General features: G+C 33.4%; 1 pseudogene; it reads right to left on the bottom strand.

Moving 5' to 3' along the window:
* The window catches only part of LOC144612827 (elongation factor 2 pseudogene), a 48,247-nt pseudogene extending 26,036 nt beyond the window's left edge, over nucleotides 1-22,211 (bottom strand).
* Nucleotides 22,212-24,437: the final 2,226 nt, after the last annotated feature.

Raw genomic sequence — 24,437 nt, forward strand, 5'->3', positions numbered from 1 at the left:
GTTGTATTATGTGCAAGTGGTATAGAATAGATGTTTCTCTTGCTGAAGTATGCTGTTTTCAAATAATTTTTTATTAATCCATACATTTTGGGATGACAGAGTCTACTGTCCTATTTCATAACTTCACATGACTGATGGTGTAGATTTTCTGTGACAGTTCTGATGTTTAATAGTTCTTCTCCCAGACGATTTGAAAGGCCAATGTTTTGGGGGTTGTTTGGTGGTGGTTTTTTAAAAATACCTTGTATATGTTGGTTTCCTGATGCTATAACTCTATAATGACTAAATTTGTTTTCCATTAGCTTTCTCTAATTTCCTATGTTAAACGTATTATTATTGAAAAGCACCATTACTTTCTCTCTCCCTCTCTCTTTCTCTATATAAAGGCTAAACTATATTTTGAAAATGAAAGAATATCTTTAAATGATTCTTATCGTTAGACCAGCTATAACATTCCCGAAGGGGAAAAAGAGCTTATGCCAATAAACAAAAACAAAAAGGAAGTACAGACATTGGGCATTAGAGACTATGATGGATAGGGATTGAACCTTGCAGCTGCATGAGCAGGATAAACAATAACAAGCTTTAGTGATAGCCTAAAACAACAGACTCCACTAAGGAAAAATAAAGTCTGAACATTGTATGTCAGCAATACACAGAGCCTCAGAACAGATTATCCAAGATGTAACAAAGATGAAATTAGCATTAATATCTCCAGAGTTTACAAACAACATCATAAAACCAAGATAAGGTATTTGGTATGCATATAAATAAGCAATGCTAAAACACTCCTTTCTTAATTTGGAAATTGAGATTTAGTTTAAATGCTATATGGATTAAATAGAGGCAGGATTCTGTATTCTAATATACTACGTAGAAAATCATGATGAATATGTTGCATGTAAAATGATAAAGGAATTAGCTTGTGAGAAAGTGAGGACGAACTCTAAAATTGTCTCTAGAATTTAAAAAAAAAAGACAGTTTTTATAAGTAAGATAGCTATAATTATATATTTATGTGATAAGTATATTTAATCTGATGTATGTTTGGGATGATTTTTTAAATTGTGTGCCAATATAAGAAATAAAGTATTTTGGTTTTCAAATTTCTACTTTACAGATCAAACTCAGTTTTGTAGCATACTAAGATATAGTTATTAACACTAAAATATCAGTACATTCATTCTATGATGAGTGATTTTAAGCTTATAAATGTAGTTATTTAACATTAATTAGTGTCCATAAAATCAGTTTCATTTGTTTTTCCATTTTGCCAAATTTAAAATTATAAATCTATAGTATCAAAGTCAAGGGAAAATAAGCAACATCTAGCACAGATGATGGAAAATACTCATATTTTCCAATATGGCAGAAACTTTTTGTTAGAAATAAAATATAGAATTCTTATTTATATGATCCTTATGGATGATAAAAAGGTATTCAAAATACAATTCGATTGTCCCATAAAATTCAGCTTAAAACTAATGCACCACCATGGGTGTTAAACACTTGATTAACCTAATACTAAATATTATTTTGACAGTATATTCTTGACAGTAATTTACTGAAGCATAACTGTAACAGGTTGAATACTGTCTCCCCCCAATTTATAAACACCCAGAACATCAGATTGTGACATTATTTGGAAATAGGGTCTTTGCTAATGTAATTACGATAAGGATCAAGATGAGTTTGCACTGGAATTAAGGTGGGCTCTAAGTCCAATGAGTTTACTTATAAGAGACAGAAAAGGACACAGAGAGACATAGAAAAGAAGGTCATGTGAGGATAGAGCCAAAAATTGGGGTAATGGATCTACAAACCAAGAAATGCCAAATATTGCTAACAGCTGCCAAAAACCATGAGCGAGGCATGGAGCAGATTTTCCTATAGTGACTCCAAAAGGAACCAATCTTGCCAACACTATGATTTTGGAATTGTAGCTTTCTGAACTGTGAAAAGAATATATTTCTGTTGTTTTAAGCTTCCTGATTTGTAATTGTTATGACAGACCTAGGAAATTAATGCATAACTAATAAAGAAGAGTTCAGAGGCCCTAACTATTACAATTTGATGAATTTTTATTTTTTTATTCTTAAAAATTTATTTATTTTGAGAGAGACAGAGACAACATGAGCAGGGTAAGGGCAGACAGTGCGGGAGAGAGAGAGAGAGAGAGAGAGAGAGAGAGGGAGAGGGAGGGAGAGGGAGAGAGAGAGAGAGAGAGAGAATCCCAAGCAAGCCTTGCACTGCCAGTGCAGAGCCAATGTGGGGCTTGAACTCATGAAACTGTGAGATCATGACCTGAGCTGAAACTGAGTCAGATGCTTAACTGACTGAGCCACACATGTGCCCCAGCAATTTGATGAATTTTTAAATAACTAGCACCAGAATCAAGAATTAGAATATTACCAGAACTTCCAGTGATATCACCTTGTAAAGTTAACTACTACTATCTTGGTTTCTGTTAGTTGTGTCTAATAAATTAGTATTGTCTTATTTGAAATCAGACATAATGTGTGGGTTTATTTCTTGGTATGTCTGCCTTCTTATATTTGGCGTTATATTTGCAAGATTTATCCATGTTGCATCCAGAACACTTGGTTCTGTCTTATTGTTGTTTTGTTTTGTATCATATGATAATATCAATATTTATCATTCTATAGTTGATGATTATTTGTATTGTTTCCAATATTTTGACCAATGATAATGCTGTTAAATATGCCCTTTATTGGCATACTATGTGCACAGTTATGTTTGGTGTACAATATGTACACAAATGTGTAAAATCTTCATAGGATGAGGGCCCTGGGCAGCTCAGTTGGTTAAACTTCCAACTCTTGATTTCGGCTCGGGTCATTATCTCATGGTTCATGAGATCAAGCCCCGCATGGGGCTCTATGCTGACAGTGCAGAGCCTGCTTGCGATTCTCTTCCTCTCTCTCTGTGCAACACCCCACCCCCACCCCTGCTCGTGCTCTCCCTTTCAAAATAGATAAATAAACATTTAAAAAAAGATCTTCATAGTATAGTGTATGTTCACCTTTGTAAACTGAATTTCCCCAAATGATTGAAGTAAATTATGCTCATTGATACACAATAATACCAAAATACAGGTTTCAGTTTTTTGTCTTCACCTATACTTGATAATTTTGCATTTTTCATAAATAGGCATTCTAAAGGGACATTGGCATCTAATTCTTCATATGTTCTAAATGGGAATACGTTGTCAGATATATATTGCAAAAATCTCTTCCCACTCTGGCTTGAATTTCACTCTCATTTTGGTTCCTTTTAGCAAACACATATTCTAATTTAAGTGAACTCAAATTATCAATATTTTCCTTATGTTTAATTCCTCATGTGTCCTTGATTAAAAAAATCTTTGCCTCCTCTCATGTCATGTATATTCTCACATTTACATCTAGAGTCTTACTGTTTTATCTTTGACATGTAGGTATATAATCCATTGGGAATTCATTTTTGTGTATAATGGAAGATAAAAACTCATTTAAGAAACTAGGGTTAGGCACCTGGGTGGCTCAGTTGGTTGAGCGTCCGACTTCAGCTCAGGTCATGATCTCGTGGTTTGTGAGTTTGAGCCCCACGTCAGGCTCTGTGCTGACAGCTCAGAGTCTGGAGCCTGCTTCAGATCCTCTGTCTCATTCTCTCTCTGCCCCTCCCCTGCTTGTGCTCTGTCTCTCTCTGTCTCTCAAAATAAATGAATGAATGAATGAATGAATGAATGAATGAAAAAAATTGGGGGGGTGCCTGGGTGGCTCAGTCGGTTAAGCGTCCAACTTTGGCTCAGGTCATGATCTCGCGGTTTGTGAGTTCAGGCCCCTGGTCAGGCTCTGTGCTGACAGCTCAAAGCCTGGAGCCTGCTTTGGGTCTGTGTCTCCCTCTCTCTCTGCCCCTTCCCCACTTGTGCTCTGTCTCTCTCTGTCTCTCAAAAATGAATACATGAAAAAAAAAAATTTTTAAATAGGGTTATTTAGTTGGTCTAACACCATTTGAAAAGTTCCTCATTGCTGCACTAAAGGATAATCATTGTCATAAATCAAATGACTATATAAGTGTGTTTCTAAAATTGCCTTTCCATGTACCAATATCACATGGTCTTAAATACTGTCATTTGATAATAAGGTTTTATAGCTTAAGCCTCTATTTTGTTGTTTTTCCTTAAAATTGTCTTGGCTACACTTGCCATGTTGATTTTCTACCTAAAATTGAGAACTGGCCCCTCAGTTCCCCTGGGAGGATAAAAATAAAAGAAAGACAAGGAAAGGAAAGGGTAGGGGTGGGGAAGAAGGGAAGTGAGAGAGAGAGGGAGAGAGAAAGAAAGAAAACAAAGTGAAAGGTAAGGTAAGGTAAGGTAAGGTAAGGTAAGGTAAGGTAAGGTAAGGTAAGGTAAGGTAAGGAAAGGAAAGGAAAGGAAAGGAAAGGAAAGGCAAGGCAAGGCAAGGCAGGAAGGGAGGGAGGGAGAGAGAAAGAAAGAAAACAAAGTGAAAGGTAAGGTAAGGAAAGGAAAGGAAAGGAAAGGAAAGGAAAGGAAGGAAGGAAGGAAGGAAGAAAGGAAGGAAGAAAAAAAAAGAAAAGAAAAAAAAGAAAAGAGAATGAACAAACTTGGCAAATTTTAACAAGAATAGCACTGGATCAATAGACAAATATGGAGAGTACTGGTATGTTTTCTAAATTGAATCTTCAATTCCATAAATTTAATATATCCTTCCATTTATTTAGTTTTTCTTTGATGTTTCTTAGTAATGCTATATATGTTTTCTGATACATAGAATTCTTGCGTGTTGTTCATTAGATTATGTCATAAATGATAATCTTGCTGTTGAGAATAGTATTTTTTCAGTTAAAAATTTCTTTGTGTTTCCTGGTATGTATAAATCTGATTAAATACTTATATAGACTTTGAATCTATTAACTTTTTAAAATTTGCTTTTAAAGCCTGATAACTAGCCTGTAGATTATATTGGATTTCCTGGGATTTTCTCATGTCATCTGAAAATAGAGGCAATTATATTTGATCTTCATTCTTGCTTTTTCTTGCTGTTTTGCCCAAAATATAATAAGTAGAAGCAGTAATTGTGGGTACCTTCATTTCATTACCAGTTTGAAAGGAAAGTTTACAATATTTCGTCACAAAATATCACATTTTCTGTATAATTACTTAGGATATTCCTTATCAGGATAAAATTTTCTACATATTACTTATTGGATAAGTATTTCTATTATAAAATTGTTTTGAGTTTTATGAAATACATTTCCTGCATTTGTGAGATGATTTATGATTTTTCTGTTTATTCTATTCATGTGTGAATTACTATTCAAATGTTTTCAAGTATTATACCACTATTGCATTATTAGAATAAAGGCAGTTCAGGCATTGTTATTGTCTTTGAACATCTCTGGATTCCATTTGTTAGTGTTTAGGTTTTTGTTTCATTTATGACTATGATAGAAGTTCTTATGTAGTCTTATTCTTATCTTAGTAGTGTCTTGTAGCAAAATTATGCTGGCTTTATAGAATAATTCTGGAAGAAAACAGTTTTTAATAATAGTTACAATTCTTTCAAACATTATAATGATTGAAACAAAAGGAAATAATTTACTCTTATACCAAGATCTATTTAATTATTTCATTTTTATTTTATTCATGTCATTCTGGGGAGTGGGGAAGGACCAAATAAAAACAAACCATCTTATTGTTGCATAAAGGAAAGTTTTGATCACTCATTTTTTTTCATTTAAATTAAGGCTCATTAAGACCATTATAACAAATAACAAATTTATAATTTTATATGTATTTTTTATAATATGTTTATCCCATTTGGAGGTAAGGAAAATTATTAGAAACAAATTACAGTTTTCTTATATTCCAGTAGGTTATTAGATAATCTCATAAAAATTATGAGTTATAATTACTTATTTATTCATTAATCTATTTTTTCACTCACCCAATCATTCATTAATATTTGTGGTGCCAAGATATATTGAAAATTTGAGATTTTCATTAGACTTCATGGTGACTTATGAAATACATAAAGTAGGTAGACATAATCTGATGTATCTGAGATACTAACAATATAAGTCATGATCTATTTTAAAATACAACCATACATGAAAGGAATAATTCAAAATTAGTAAAGGATTTCAGAGAAATATGTCGTATGTCATCCATCAAAAGAGTAATAAATGGCACAAAATAATTATTATAATAAAATTTAAAATAAAGAGGTAAATTTTAAAAGTGCTGTCTGTTGCCTTAAAAAGCACTATTTTCTTATGAATATTATTTAGTGCTGATTTGGCTATTATCCAAAGTTTACTTTTTTTTCCATTTTAACTCATTAGAGGAATTAAATATGCAATCAGATAGTAGAGGATAATATTTGATATAATGATGGTCCATATGAGACTTAACTATATAAAATCTAGAGAAAACTCAGATTGGAAGTTGAAGTTCTCTGAGTTTTATACTCTCCACTCTCATCTTTCATATTTAAAGATAGTTTCCATTTGTAGGAGTGTGGCTTTGTAAAACAAAATTGTGGCTTATGTTTCTTCCCGCCCATTCTTTTCAAAACCTGCCACCATCCTGGGCTCTTCTTTTCAACTTTATGGTAGTTTGATGCCTATTTTTGAAAAGATCCACCCCATCTCTGGTTTCTGCAGTCCCATCTGGTCAGTCTGCTGTTCCTAACTTTGCAAACAGTCAAAATTATCTGCTACAAGTTCCTCAGGTTCTTATTTGCTAGAATTTTTGTGCAAATGCTTTTGACTGTGGTTTGATTACTTCAGCTACCTGCTGAAGCATTTAAGTCCTTCAAGACCCTTGCCCTTTATCACCTTCAAGCCTTGTCTCCAGGCACTATGCTATTGTGATTTTCACTCACCTTCCTTCTTTTCATCCAAATCTAATTTGTTTCCCATGAGCCAGATTAGGTCCAATCTACCTAATTGTAGTTTTCTTTTGATTACTTTAGCTGACCTTGACCTTTCCCTTCTTTTTCTTCTATTGTATATGTAATTCAATTTCACAGTTTGTCTCAGAAGTATTCTCTAATTAATTCATAGGTTTTCTTCTGTCACTGTAGATACATTATTGGCCTCTTGAAGGCAAGGATCATGTTCTATGTTATTATTATTACTCCTATAGTCACAACAGTAACTTATACTGAGCTGAGAACACATAATGTGTGCACAAAGAAATGCAAAAAAAAAAAAAAGTTGATCTACTCTCTGCTTATATATCAACTAAGTATCAGGTAAGACACTTTGAACACAGTTTTGCAGTAATTTTTAACAAAATGCTTTGTAAATGTCCTTATACTGACATTTTAATATGACACATGCTAGAGTCCTCTTTCTTTTCTCTTTTTGTTTTTGTTTTTATGTAGCCCACAGGCTAAGGGTAATAACATTACATTTTAGACCAGTGGATATCTCAAATAATTCTAATTATCTTAATACTCATCATTCTCAAGGTGCTCTGTGCAGTATGATATCTAAATAATACTTCATAGACAGCTCATAAAAGCAATTAATAACTCTCCTGAAGATATTTTCATTTACCTAGGTGCAGTTTCATTGGTTAGAATGATTTCCCCTTTCTATGGTATAAAATTTAGAAGATAGTCCACCAGTACTCTCGCACTTCTTTACTCTCAGTGCCTTATATTTGACCAACATTTTAGTGATGACCATTTTTTTTTTTCACTTCATGATCTCCTGACCTATCATATGGCCTTTTCTCCTACATGCTTACCCCCCTCCAAAACAAACAAAAAACAAAACAACAACAAAAAAACAAACACTGAAGTCTTTATGTGTAAAGTCTTAACTTTGTGTGCCTTCTCAACAACAAATGTATTATGTCCACCCTCAGTATCTTCCTTTTTATTTTAGTCTAAGACTACTTTAGTGCCATCTCTATCATTACATGACCAACCAAACCCTTCAAGATTTTACATCAATTGACCTTTCTCCTTTCAAAATCTACCAACAAGAACTGAAGTGCCTCTTAGTTTTAGCATACATATAGACATGTTCAGGTTCTGTAAGGTAATCTCTCCAAATACCCTCAATACGATATTCTTTTATTCTTAAAACTCTCAAAAATGGAATATATTCACACTCTCTGCACTACTTCCCATTTACTTCTCCACCCAGTAAAATCAGGGCTTATGAAAAGGATAGTATTTACATGGACAATATGGAGCTGAATCCTAGTGTCAACACATCTTCATTAAGGAAACTTAACTTACCTATCGTAATGTTTAGAATTGGGATAGAAATAATATCAGCTTCATACTGTTGTCTTGAGTACTAAATAAAAGAACACATGAGAAACAATTAATACAATGTTCAAAACACAATAAATACTTAATTTCTTCCCATTATTATTAATCAACCTCCAATTCTCATGATAAACTATCCAAAAATATGTTTTTATTCAAATCTAACAGAATTTTTTCCTATCCTATCTTCTTGTCTACTGTAATATCATTCATTCATTCAAGAAATATTTATTGAACAACTATTATGTGTCAAGACCAGAGCTAAATTCAGGATGTGTATTGATTAATAAAATAAAGAACACTTTTCTCCATGGCTCTCCTAGCTAGAGGGAAAAACAATGTGCAAATAAACAAGAATGAACAAACAAACACATCTATGTTTATGAGGGTCATTGTGATAGGAAAACTTACATAAATAAAAAAGCCAATTACTATGAAATCGATAATAGTGGAACTTACTTTAGACTGAGTAGTCTAGGAAAGTCTCTATGAGAAGATTATACCTAGGCATAGACCTGAAAGATAATTAGGAGATAGCCTACATGGATTAGGTAAACAAACATTTCAACAGAGGAGACCACTGGTACAAAGCTCCACTGTCAGAAAATATTTGCTATACTATTTCCCTCCTCTGATGACATATATTCATGTTTTCTTTTACAACTCCTAATTTTCTGATAACTATATTTAATTTTCTCATTGCCTTTCTTGTACTACCTCTTTTATATTTAGGTTGTTTTTAAGATGTTTTCTTCATATTATTTCACATGTTTTTGGTTCCTACTATATTTTCTCAACTATCATCATGTTTTTGATTACCACCTATATGAAATTGATGATCTAGTCTATAATTTAAAGCTTAACTATTTTAGTAGACTTCAAATTTCTAAAAAAACACTATTTGCTTTATATCCCACCTAGATGACCCAGTGTCCCCTCATATGTACCATATTCAAAGATAAGTTAATAAATCAGTATTAATAATTAATATTACAATATAATTAATAATTAATATTTATAAATTAAATCTTTTATTCTCAATCATTTCTCCTCATGAATGGTCATCAATAGAAGAATAATCTTTTCAGGTACCCAAGCTACATAACGTAAGAGCCAGCCCTAACCCATTTTTCTCTCCTCTCTGTTAAATTATTTTTTTCTGCATATTTTGTATGCTTTTTTCTTTTCTAGTTACAGTCACATACTACCAAATGCCTAGGTTAATAGTTTTCTTATTTTTTTCTTATCAATTCTTTTCAAATTCAGGTCCATCTTAATTTTCATCCGGAAGAATATAGGGCTTTCTAACTGGATTCTCTTTCCAGTCTGTGCTGAAGCAAGTCCAAGGTCGTAGGGGTCTTGCCCATATTGCCACCCTTAAAACATATGTCACCTCTGTGCCCATCCAATAAATATGAATGTACTATTGTCTACAACGACATCATTCTGTTTCTTGCTCTTATGTCTATTCTAGCTATTACTCTTTTGATCTCTTTTCCTGATTAAATCTTTATAATACTTTAAGAAATCTCATTGATCCTTCAATTGGGGATATTTACTAAAATGCCTTCTAGGATTTACTGAAAAAAAAAAAAAAAGATTTACTTGTACAGCAATGAAGGAAGCACATATCAGCTACTCAAGCCTAATGCTTTAGTATAAACAGAGTCAGTAAGCTGGTCTATTTGAAGAATAGGTGGCATGAAATAGAAAGATTGAAGTCAAATAAAAATACTAACCTTGGAGGAAACATAAGAAAAGAGACTAGAGAAAATATATTTCAAATTCTGCATATTATTTGCAGGATTATTTGAGAATGTAAAGCATATAGAAGATATTGTTATCTTAGTAAAAAGCAGTAAATATCAGGGAATAAGAATAAACACTGGGGATTTGAAATGTGAAAGTTCCAGAATGAGAGAACAGAAAAAAAGATGAAAGAAGTAATGATCAATGAAATACTAGACAATAGTTTCAAAAGCAGAGAAGGGGTGAAAGCTTTAGTCTTGAAAATTTTTTGAAATCTATGCCCAAATGAAGGATCCTAAGGTTTTCTTTTTTTTTATTTTAATTTTTAATCTTTATTTGTGAGAGAGAAAGAGAGAGACAGCACAAGCAGAGGAGGAACAGAGAGAGAGGGAGACACCACACCCAAAGCAGGCTCCGGGCTCTGAGCTGTTAGCACAGAACCCAATACAGGGCTCAAACTCACGAAGTCTGAGATCATGACCTGAGCCGAAGTCAGATGCTTAGCTGACTGAGCCACCAGGCACCCTGGACCCTAAGGTTTCTGAGTCAAAGAAAAGCCCTCTATAAAGTACTATCATATTAGCCATCAGAAATATTGATGCAAGAAGACAATGGAGGAATGTCTTGAAGACTGAAGGAAAATTTGGAGTCTAGAAAGATGAATACAAATCAATTCGTGAAGGCTGAATAAAACCACATTCAAATATTGATGAACTCAAAAATGTTGCCTTAGGTATACCCATCTTTACTTCAGGATATTCTCCAATGAAATGAAACAAAAATCAAGAAGTAAGGCACAGGATCTTGAACAACCTAGGCTCTAACGTATAAAAGTAGTGGGGAAAAAAAAAAAGTCCCCAAATGAAAGCCTAGGGAACATACAGCTGCTGATAACCCTAATGCCTAAAATTATATCTGTTATCTAAACAGTACTGAAAAACACTTGTTAAGGTAATGAATAAGGAATAATTTAACACGATAATGGAGGGCTCCATAGAGACAGAATCTAGGTATAAAGGAAACTTGATAGTACAGAAAGGTTGACTGACTTGAGGGTTGGTATAATTAATAGGCACAACACATATGCACACACACAATTAAACTAAAAACTCATATGAAATAAAAACAAAGAAAAATAAGGCTAATTCAGATATTAAAAAGAAAATGAAATTATTACATGTAGCAAATAATGATCTTTAAAAATAGCATACGTGTAATCGTAAATGCTAAGAATACTGACTTACCGTGGCTCAGGTTTAAGACAATATAGGTGAGGAGGAAATGTAATCCTACTGAAATACTTGATCCCAAATTGCACAATATTGAAATAGTCGTAATATCTTAGTTTTTAGATATAAGAATCAACCTAAAGACAAAACCAGAAAGTCTTGATTGTAGCTCCAAGACAGAAGATAAGCAGAGGGCGGGACTTGAAATTGTCAGGAATGGTAGAGGAAAGAATAGAATTTCTAACATAACTTTCTTACAAGGTGGGGAATCAAAAAATATTGTCAGAAATATAGGAAACAAGACAAAGAGTTTTTATTACATTAATTAAACTTAAAATGGATAAGTTAAAATATAAGTATGAAAGCTAAGAAGAGTAAAAAATAGATAGGACATAATCATGCACTGCCCAAATTTGATATATCAATAAGTAAAGTGTAGGCATACTTTTAAGATTCATGCAGGAAATTATCAGAAGAGCTAAAATAAGAAAGATACCAAATAATTTGCCTCAAAGGAGTGGTGCAGAGGTAGAAAAAGCAGGGTTGTGAAAACTTAGTGGTTTTTTTTTTTCTTTTAAGATACTCTGTGCAATTTTATTTTTTACCATGTACATATGTTATTTTGGTGAAAATTTATTTTAAATATGTATATGCAAATCATATATGTAAGCTCCTTTGAAATTAATTTATATATCTCTCAAAAACTCTTCTTTATCAGAATAGTTTATATAACTAGACAATTGATCAAGATAAATGTCTATCTAGCCAGACATATCAAAAAGAATAGAGAAAAGACCCAAATAAATAAAATCACAAATGAGAGAGGAGAAATAACAACCAACATCACAGAAATACAAACAACTATAAGAGAATATTATGAAAAACTATATGCCACCAAATTGACACTCTGGAAGAAATGGATAAATTCTTAGAAACATGTAAATTACCAAAACTGAAACAGGAAGAAATAGGAAATCTGAACAAACTAATAACCAGAAGAGAAATTGAATCAATAATCAAAAAATTCCCAAGAAACTAAAGTCCAGGACCACATGGCTTCCCAGGGGGATTCTACCAAGTACTTACAGAAGAGTTAATGCCTATTCTCAAACTAATCCAAAAAATAGAAAACTAAGGAAAACTTTCATATTCATTCTATCAGGCCAGCATTACCCTGATACCAAAACCAGATAAAGACTCCACTAAAAGAGAACTACAGACAATATCCATGATGAACATGGATGGAAAAATTCTCAACAAAATACTAGCAAACCAAATTCAACAATACATTAAAAACATCATTTACCAGAATCAAGTGGGATTTATTCCTGGGTTACAAGACTGGTTCAGTATTTGCAAATCAGTCAACATAATGCAACACATTAATCAAAGAAAGGATAAGAGCCATATGATCATTTCAACAGATGTAGAAAAGTCATTTGACAAAGTACAACATCCGTTCATGTTAAAAACCCTTGACAAAGTAGGTTTAGAAGGAATATATCACAATATAATAAAATCCAATTATGAAAAACCCACAGCTAATATCATCCCCATTGGGGAAAAACTGAGAGCTTTTCTTCTACAGTCAGGAACAAGACAGTGCTGTCCACTCTTACCACTGTTATTTAACATATTTCTTAAATTCTAGCCACAGCAATCAGACAACACAAAGAAATAAAAGCCATCCAAATTAGCAAGGAAGAAGTTAAACTTTCACTGTTTGCAGATGTCATGATACTCCATATAGAAAGCCTGAAAGACTCCACCAAAAATTGCTAGAACTGATACACAAATTCAGTAAAGTCACAGGATACAAAATCAATGTACAGAAATCTGTGGCATTTATATACACCAATAATGCAGCAGCAGAAAGAGAAATTAAGGAATCAATCCCATTTACAATTGCACCAGAAATAATAATATACCTAGGGATAAACCTAACCAAATGGATGAAAGACGTATACTCTGAAAACTATAAAATACTGATGAAAGAAATTGAAGAGGACACAAAGAAATGGAAAGACATTCCATGCTCATGGATCAGAAGAACAAATATTGCTAAAATGTCTGTACTACCCAAAGCAATCTACCCATTTAATGCAATCCCTATCAAAATACCAAGAGCATTTTTCACAGAGCTAGAACAAACAATCCAAAAATTTCTGTGAAACCACAAAATATCCTGAATAGCCAAAGAAACATTGAAGAAGAAAAGCAAAGCTGGAGGCATCACAATTCTGGACTTCAAGTTGTATTATAAAGCTGTAGTGATCAAAACAGTATGGTAATGGCAGAAAAATAGACACATAGATCAATGAAACACAATAGAAAACCTAGAAATAAACCCACCACTATATGGTCAATTAATCTTTGACAAAGTAGGAAAGAATATCTGATGGGAAAAAGTCTCTTCAACAAATGGTTGGGAAACCTGAACAGCACCATGCCGAAGAATGAAACTGGACCACTTTCTTACACCATACACAAAAACAAACTTAAGATAGATGAAAGACCTAAATGTGAGACCTGAAACCATAAAAATCCTAGAGGAGAACACAGGCAGTAATGTCTTTGACAGGGACTGTGGCAACTTCTTTCTAGCTTTGTCTCCTGAGACAAGGAAGACAAAAGCAAAAATAAACTATTGGGACTTTATCAAGATAAAAAGTTTCTGCACAACAAAGGAAACAATCAGTAAAACTAAAAGGCAACCTAGGGAATTGGAGAAGGTATTTGCAAATGACATGTCTGATAAAGGGTTAGAATCCAAAATATATAAAAAACTTTTTCGGGGCGCCTGGGTGGCTCAGTCGGTTGAGCGTCCGACTTCGGCTCAGGTCATGATCTCACAGTCTGTGAGTACGAGTCCCGCGTCAGGCTCTGTGCTGACAGCTCAGAGCCTGAAGCCTGCTTTGGATTCTGTGCCTCCCTCTCTCTCTGCCCCTACCCTGCTCATGCTCCATCTCTCTCTCTCTCTGTCAAAAATAAATAAACATTAAAAAAAATTAAAAAAAAAACCAAAATATATAAAAAACTTTTAAAGCTCAACACCCTAAAAATGAATAAATCAATTTAAAAATGGGCAGAAAACTTGAGTAGGCATTTCTCCAAGACATAGAGATGGCTAATGGACACATGAAAAGATGCTCAACATCACTGATCATCAGGGAAATTCAAATCAAAACTATAATGAGATATCACCTCATACCTGTCAGAATGGCAAAAATCAACAACACAACGAACAACAGGTGTTGGTGAAGATATGGAGAAAAAGGAACCCTTGTGCTCTCTTGGTGGGAATGCAATGTGATATGAACCACCATGGAAAACAGTATGGAGGTTCCTTAAAAAATTAAAAATAGAACTACCTCACTATCCAGCAATTACATTAGTAAATATTTACCCCCAAAATACTAAAATACTGTTTCAAAGAGATACCTGCACCCAGATGTTTAGTGCAGCATTATCTATAGTGGCCAAACTATGGAAGCATGGTCCAAATGCTAATTGACTAATGAATGGATAATGAGGAGGTGGTATATATGTGCACTGGAATATTACTCAGCCATACAAAAAAGAAATCTTGCCATTTGCAATGACATGGATGGAGCTAGAGAGTATTATGCTAAGTGAAATAAATCATTCACAGAAAGGCAAATACCATATAATTTCACTAATGTGTGGAATTTAAGAAACAAAACAAACAAGCAAAGAAAAAGAGAGACAGAGACAGAGAAAGAGGCAAACCAAGAAATAAGCTCTTAAATGTAGAGAACAGACTGATGGTTACTAGAAGGGATGTGGGTGGGGGGGTGGGTGTAATAGGTGATAGGGATTAAGGAGTGCACTTGTTGTAATAAGCACAGGGTGTTATATGGAATTGTTGAATCACTATATTGTACACTTGCAACAAATATACACTGTATTTAAGTAACTAATTTAAATAAAAACTAAAAAAAAATAAAAACACTTATGTCTTAGAAAAAAAAGATATAATCCATTTCAAAATAATGAAGTAACAGAAAGTGTCTTCCTAGCCTTGTATGGATTCTATTTTTTAATCCACTAAAACATATATATTTAAACCAAACACACACAAATTTTAAACTGATAGAACAGTTGTGTTTTTGGTTTGTTTGTTCATGCATTGTTTTGTAAGAATAGAATTGGGATAAATGGTAACAAAAATGGAGTCAGTCAGAATCAAGGGTTATACCCATTTACTTTTTATTTCTCAGCATTTATTTTTTAATTTATAAATCAATAGCATATAGAATTTTTGTCTTAGGAACATCCATTGTGCAATTTATTGAAAAATCTGAACATCCAGAATTACAATTCCAGTTGTAATAGTTGATGGCAGGAATTTAAATATTAACTTGCTTAAATAATTTGATAATAGTATTTAAAGCCTTTATTTTTATTGTAAGACTGATATTTGTACATGATTTGTACATTATGCCTCAAAAAATGAAGGTAAAATAATAATTGCATGTGGAATCTAAATATCTGTCTAGATAGATATTTTTACATATGTACTTAGGTAAAAATTTTTAAATATACTCAATCGCACTCCCTTAATCAGTTCAAGAAGAAAATTTCAAAAATTAACTCCTTATTAAAATATTCCAAGTAATCTGAAAGGGAAGTATGGGTATGTTACACACACACACACATACACACACACACACACACACACACACACACACACACACACGTATGTATATATAAGATAAATAACTTCACCAGTGATAAATTTGCATTGCATCTGTGGATCACTAACAGTACCTATTTTCCTTGGTAGTACAATAAATCTGAATATTTTTTCGTCATATATCTAGATCCCTTTTAACTTAAAACTTAATGTATGATCCCATGTTGTAAGATATCTAAAGACAGAATAAACTGTCATTAGGTATAATTTTCCTTTTTATTTACATTTAACTTAGTTTTCAACTGTTAACTTCATTATTGAAGTATACAAACATAGTCTAAGATCCACAGTATCCCCCTCAAAATACTAGCCTAACCATTATTCACTTTTCTCATTAGCACAGTTAAGAAATAGTCAAAACCTTAGAATAAAATTGATTTGGTGATATGTACATAGCTCATGTGTATAGCAGTTTACTTAGTAGTAATTTTGAGTGGGTGAATAAATTAGTAAGTTTTATGTGAATACTCTTTCCCTTGGTAAATTCTTTGGCTAAAATATATACTTTTGAGGGAAAAAAAGAAGTGTTCTTCAACTTCTTTTTAACCTGGTATAGGTAAGAGTGCACTACAAAGAAGGATATTTGATAATCACATTTTAACAAAAGTAGACATTGTTTTCTTTTCCTGTGTCCTTCTTATTCCTATCTTACAAGATTTTAGGAACATCCATTCACTACTTAGCAATATCTTAATTTCCAAAGTCTTAGGCTGTGTATACAATCTGACTTAGATTGTTTTTTGTTTTTGTTTTTGTTTTTTAGTTCAACTTGCAAGTTAGTGGAAATGTTATTAATAGATAAATTTTAATTCTCTTTAAGGTAATGGACATTTATATGGTAAGTTTTAAAACTAAAAATTTTCTGTTTAATCAGTGCTGATATTAGTTTGTGTTCCAAGTGCCACATAGGCTGAGAAATGATCTATGACAATGACATAAACAGAAGCATTCTTCTCCTCTAAATGAAAGAATCTTATAAATAGCCAAGAACAATTAGTAAATTTTCATTATACTGGGACTTTTCTTGCTTTACCATTCATATTTCAAGTTTTCTTTCAAAAATATAGTCAAATAACTTAGAGAAATAAATTTATGGTATTCCCACTCACTGTCAAATAGTCCCAAAGCTGAGGCAGGATAAGCAGTTCTGAGACTAACTTTCCTAAAGCAGCAGTAGGGTCAGGCAGAAATGTTAGAGAAGCACAGCAGTAATAACACAGAAAATATGTCTTGTGAGTTAAATATCCTGGTCAACCCTTCCCGCAACTCTTCCATGTTTGGAGTTCCAATGAACTCTTCTAAGATATTTGAAAGGTTTCTTACAAAGCAATGCATGTTAGTGTCTGGCTGACCTTTGTCTCAAGAACAGTTCACCAGGATAATAGTTTCAAAAGCAATGCTATTGTTTATTGTTAACTGAGCAATCAAAATGTGTACATGTAGAATATAGCAGGCAATACCCTCTCCTCTCACAATTAGAGCAAAAGGAATGCACTTTCATTAGACAAAATAAAAGTAAAACTAAAGGCAGGGAACAATTTGTCCATCATGAAAGCAGCGGGCTTACAAAAAACTGTAAAAGCTCCAGCTGGCACCGCACACTACCACCAACTAGCCAACTTTTCACATGGGAAAAGTGCTATATGGTTTTATGTGAGAAAGCAACAAAACAGATATTTGTGAATAAATATTGGTTTGACAGGAAGGCAGACAAACTACATTTTTTTTTTTTTTTTTTTACTCAAAGGCATGTACTAAAGTACAAGGTGCCAAACAGAGTGTCTATTTAAAGAGGAAAAAAAAAATGGAGAGAAAATCTGCATCAGAGTGAAACTGAAGCAGATGGTGTAAATTGGTCCTTTGTTAGTCTTAAAATTTTTAAATAAAATATCCTAAATTGGAGTTAAAAATAAAATAAGTATTTTTTATCAGAAATAAAACACTTCCAACATAACACCTACAACTTCTGGAATTTTTTTTTTCTTCCATTTCCAGTTCCCTCAAAAATATATTTCAGACTCAACATACTCGACCCAAACAAAATTCATATAAGTAAACTATTTTAAATATAGAAGTCTCAGAAATCTGATAAATATTTATTGGTTCTAGGATGAGTCCTTAGTAAATGCAGAGTTTATAACTGCCATCCTGGTGGGAGATAAAGGAATTTTTAAAATGATGCCTCCTTATTTAAAAAAAAAATTGTTTTAGAAATAAGATACTGATTGTCCAGAAGGCCCTGTAAAAGTACAAACATTAACTCTTTGTTGTCCTTTAATACTCTACCATGTGTTTACGTGTCACACTAGCTAGCCATGTAGTCAAAATACATAGATGTCAAAGGAATGAGACACAATAAAGGTAATTTTGGATGTGTTTGTAACAATTAAGGAACGTTATAAAAATATCAGGTGTTTATGGTGAGAGCAGACAAGTCAGATCACTTCAGGGATGGAACCCATGCAGGTAGGGGGAAATATTTGATACTATGAATGCAAAATATTTGGATGTGTATCAGGCTGCTCAGTGCTCTTTCATCACACTGTCTTTTGCATGGTAACTTCTGTTAACATACTTGTCACCACAGTTGCTAGTTAGCAATTATAGTTTGAGATACATACTTTCCACATTCAAGGCAGAAAACAGAGGAAGGAGTGGTGCTCAGGCACCTCTCTTTATTTTTATTGGAAAAGAAAACCAGTCTTAACTCTCTTTCCTAAGAAATATCCTTTTACATTTCATTTTCAGAACTGTATTATGTAGCTTTCCTACTTCCAAGTGAACTGATAGAAAGCATTAATATCTGTAGTGTCTACAGTTAAGGAAGAGAGAAAGAGAAAAAAGATCAGGAAAGGGTGATGAACTACCATCCTAGAGCATCTATTAGAAAACACAAACCTGTAAGAATGATTCTAAATGAAAACACTCAAGTTTAATTTTTCTTTGACCAGGCATTGCCCTGTCACCTGAGCAGAGAAGTTGCATATTTTATAATCAGTGGATAGCTTAGATAATTTATAGTTTAAACCTTTTATAAAGAAACTAACTCCTAGCAATGTAGAATTCAGAACATTTAACATCTACCAGTTCTCCTGTTGTTCCAACACATGGTATTGAATCTCAGAGAAACATAAGAAAGATACTTCAGTGTCCATGAGAATGCACCTCACAGGCTTCTAAATATGGGGAGTATAGGTAGCTCTCACTCAACAACTAAGTGCAGTGGTTAATAGTAAGGCATGTCCATTATTGGACGACCTAATTCTTTAATAGCTGGCTTTGGCTCATGGATTCCAGATGGCCCTATTGAACCTTTATCAACTTGTACAACAATCTAGGATACTTTCACTCTACCTTCTCTACCTCTTTCCTTTGCTTGGGTTTAGATTTGAAGCATGGTCTGATGGTTCTCCCTGCCTTTCTAGGCTCCCTCCCCATTTCTTCTCACATAGGTGTTTGCCTTAATACAATGACTGCACTTTTGAAGTCATCTGGGATGTATAATAATTCGTGGTTTTATATGCCACACTGTTTACTTTTGAAAGAGTTTTTATTTTTAATGAAAAGTTATTATGTGATAACAGACTTTATGTCATGTATACTAATACATTAATCTCCTTAAAATGTAATTCCATCCGTTTTTCTGTATCCGAATAATCATTGTCCAAACTAAAACTTCAAAAGTTTTGAGTAATTTTTAATTGTAGTAACCATCCCCAACTGACATTTTAAATTAAAAAACATTTTTTAATGCTTATTCATTTTTGAGACAGAGAGAGACAGAGTGTGAGTGGGGGAAGGTCAGAGAGAGAGGAAAACACAGAATCCAAAGCAGGCCCCAAGGCTACAAGCTGTCAGCAGAGAGCCTGACGCAGGGCTTGAACTCACAAACCATCAGATCATGACCTGAGCTGAAGTCAGAGGCTTAACTGACTGAACCACCCAGGCACCCCCTCCAATTGGTGTTTTAATAAACAAAATTAAATATTTAATGTTGCTCTGCTTTATTTTATTTCCTTCCCTCTTTTAGTAGTTATGCTTTTTAAGCCTGTATGGGTGGCTTCGTTTTAACAAAAGGATAGAAGATTTACTAACAGAAGATGAGAATGACCCTGAATTAGTAACGAAGTATCACTTTCTTCATGGTGTGATAAGCAAAAGTAGAATGCTTCATCTCATCTAGTGAATCTTAAATTCTCATGAAGCTAATTAACATAACTTTAAAGTGTCATCATCTTTTTACCCAAAAAGCATTTCAGTGACTTGCTTTGGATTACTAATAGCAAATCCACTACTTTTCAGTTTGCAAATTTAATTGAAATTATTTTATTTTATGCAGCATTACATAACTCTGGATGATTCGCTGTTGAGCTATCCATTAATTACCCTTTCATGTCAATAAAAGTAGGGAATAGAACGGGAGGAGGCAGGTATGGAGGATAATTTTCCCATGAATTTCTAAGATTTGTCTAGGTCACACAGAGTGATCCCAAACCTACAGGGATTAACTCCTGATTATTTATTTATTTATTTATTTATTTATTTATTTATTTATTTTTAATGAACAGAGATAATTAACAGTAGAATGTGGCTTATTACTGATGTATTTCACAACATGTTAAATTAAATTAAAATTCTAATTCATCTATTCAGCGAATATTCACCATATGTTTAACATTGTATGGGTGAAGGTTATGGCAGGCTATGTTTTTACTGATCTCTGTCACCTAGAAACTGGAATTAGTGAGTGGCAAACATACTTGAATAAATAAAATGAAGTGTGATGATTATTGTCTCAAACATTAAATAAAGTGCCACCTGAGCCTAAAAGTGAGAACAGTTATCTCTGCTTCAGTAATTTATGAGACTACATTCTTCTCAGGAGGAACAGAAGAAGAGACATAGTCCAGGCAGGAAGGTCTATGTGTACTAACATACCTGGGCACAAAAAGATCACAGGCAACAAAAATGAATTGGAGGCTCAAAATGACTAGATTAGAGAGGAGATTGTGGGAATGGTAGGAGGTGTAATTAAAATGGTTAAAAAAATTGGGTCAGATCTAGGAAACCATTTCCTGACATGTTAAGCAATTTGAAAATTATTTTATACATATTGGCAACTGCTGAGATAACATTATTGCACAGAAGTAGTATAATTAAATAAAATGGCTTTAAGTGTAATCTTGGTAACAAAGAGGGAAGGACTTGAAGCAGATTTACCTTTAAAGGCTAATGTAGGAAGTTCTTAATTGGCAGCAAAAGTTCTGATAGAATTCTGAACATACGGGTTTAGAGGAGCCTGAGGGTCATGAGAATAGACATACACCTAGGTAGTTAGCAATACTGGTCTGGAAACATCCAGAGAGATGCAAACTCTGCAGATGGATTTGGGGATCATAGGCATATAAATATTATTGGAACATAAAAAGCAATTAGACTTTTTTTTCGATTTGGTTTAGTGAGATTTGCGTCAAAGAGCACTGATGTTTCTCAGATTATCCTCACTGAGGCACTGTATTGAGGGGATCATGAAATGAATGGACTGTTCAAAGAGGCTTGGGGTTCAACTACTAGCTTTGTCATATACATGTACATACCATTTGTGTATATTATGTATATTATGTATATGTATTCTTAGATTATTTTATTTGTGCATACCAGGTTTCCAGACTGTAAATGTGAATAATAATAGTACTTTAATAAATTTACACTGACTGAATGAGATTATTTAGGCACAGAATACTTTTTTCTACAATTCTGAAATCCACAAAGTTCTGAAAACTGAAAGGTTTTGTTTTGTTTTGTTGTTTTTGACAATCTTGTTGCAAAATCAGTGATGGCAAAATTTGACCAGACTTGTAGAAAGGCTATTTGTAATCCTTATTTATTACACATAGTGTGAACATTTAAGTTTGATTCGAAGATACTGCTAATTATATAGTGTACTCAATGAACTAGCATCCGAAAATTTGGAAAATCCAAAATGCAAAACACAGTTGACCGAAAGAGTTTCAGAGGACTGACTGTGAACCTGAATATGTAGGTTGCTTGTACAATGTCCACCACAGAATGAGCTCTTCTTAAACATTAACTACTGGTGTGATTATCATTATCTGACTACAACTCTGTTCATACCTGCTGTTCAATCTTATCTGACCTCACAACAATGGCTCCAATGGGATCTGAAGGACACACTGGAGCCATTGCTGGTCACTGGTTTCCCTATATCACACAACTCAGGTAAGTTTGGCCAAATGATATTGAATGAAAATATGATGAATAGAAGCAAATGGGAGTTAGAGTAATTCTAGGGGGGAGATCAAATCCTAAATAGCATAGTAGTCTGAGAGGGAAACTGAGGAGAAGGAAGAAGAAACAGAAATTCCAGGGTCACAGAAGTCAAGAGAAGAGACAGATTTGGGAGGAAGTAATGGTTACATGTAACAAGTGTCAGAGAAATTCAGTCAATGGGGAGTAAAAAAAAAAAAAAAAAACCCAAAAAACAAAACAAAACAAAAACCAAACAAACAAAAAAACACATGGGATTAGGTGTTACAGCAGCAGGAAGTAGAACTGAGATTATCATACACTTGGAAGAAAGTGATGAAAATAACTGGAGATTACATTTCCATAATACTGAATGTTTATATGTTTAAGAATACAGTAAAACTTTGGTTTTTGAGCATAATTTGTTCTGGAAACATGCTTATAATTCAAAGCACTTGTATATCAAAGCAAATTTCCCCATAAGAAATAATGGAAACTCCGATGATTTGTTCCACAACCCAAAAATATTCATATAAAAATGATTACATACTGCAATATAACATAAGGTAACATAGAAAACACAAAATACAAAGAAAAATAAACAATTTAACTTGCACTTACCTTTGAAAACCTTCGTGGATGGTGTGAGAGAGACAAGAGAGAGGAGGGTTATTGTGTAGGATGATCTTCACTATAACTAACAGTCACTGCTGTCTGTTGGCTCAATGGAATCTTTTTCTGCATGGGGACCATTGTATATGCTCACATGGATGTTGACTACAGTACAGTATTAATAAACTCTTGTCATATATTGTATTTAATGTAACTGGCAATAAGACAGCAGAGGAAAGGGTCTATATCTGCTGGCGACCTGACCTAGAATGAAGAAAAGCATTCCTAAGTGTACTCTTGTATGTAAAAAGCAAAGGACTGTCATAAGTGCTTTAAAGTGACAAAAAATACACTAATGCAAGTTGTGGCACCTTCCAACATTCTGAAAAATCACTGATTTCTGCCAAACACCGCAGCCTGAGACCAAGCATCCGAGCATGGGAGATGATCACCCACAATCCTGTAGCAATAAGAAGGGGTTGTGGGGTAGGGAGAGAGAGAGAAGAATCATTGGTTCACTTGTGATCATGTGACATTTGGAGTCATGTACTACTTGTATTGCAAGACGCTGCCTGTTTATCAGGTTAAAATTTATTAGAAATGTTTGCTAGTCTTGCAGAACAGTTGCGAACAAGTTACAAGGCAGTGTTGACATGTCCGGATTTATCACAAGTTCAAGATTTTCTGGAAATCTGAAGGAGGCCACTGGCAATTCACCTAGGTACCCTTCACCTTTCATCACTTATAGTAGATTTCATGGCAGGAAAAAAAAGATCAAATGAGCTCTAGTGACAGCAGATATAGCTTAGATCATCAGCAGGATAAAAATAGATATGCATTCAATTATGAGTATATACGTGCTTATAGATTCCTTGGTCTTCAAGCTATTCTCAATTGGATAATGGTTCAAATTACATTTTCCTGCCAATTTGCACTACATTTGTTACATACTAATGCATTATATTACATTGTAAATGCATTTAAAAGTTAGCTTTAATTCTTATCACACTGTGTTAGAAAATAGTACAAAGGTCACACAAGCCAAATATTCTATTTAAGTAGTAGAAAAAAAAATCACAGGTATTAAATCAGTCAAACCAATATTATGCTTATTATATTAAAAATATGTTCTAAATGCCTTAAAATAGAATATTTCTATTTCCCAACTACCCTTGTGGGTAGGTAATATAGTTGTTACTATCTCAACTTTCTAGGTGGGATAAGAAGGAATAATTTAGCTTCAGAAAAGTTAATCTGCTTGTCTAAGTCATATAGATGGTAAGAAAAGGAGATGAGTCTTAAACTTTCGTAGTCTAGCTTTAAATCTCAAGCATTTAACTCCTATAGTATACTTATAATTATGTATTTCAGAATCTAAAGTACTTCATCTGGATACTAGAATGCTATATTCTGGATCAATTATTCGTATCTCTGTGTCTATCTTTTTATCTTTCTATTCAACCAGCTGTATCTCTTTCCACTAAAAACTAATTTATTACAAATTGTCTTTACTTACTAGTCTCATGGGGAAGGGGACAAGGTAAGGCCAAC

Source organism: Panthera onca, chromosome C2 (genome assembly GCF_046562875.1).
Source record: "Panthera onca isolate mPanOnc1 chromosome C2, mPanOnc1 haplotype 2, whole genome shotgun sequence".
Lineage (NCBI taxonomy): Eukaryota > Metazoa > Chordata > Mammalia > Carnivora > Felidae > Panthera > Panthera onca.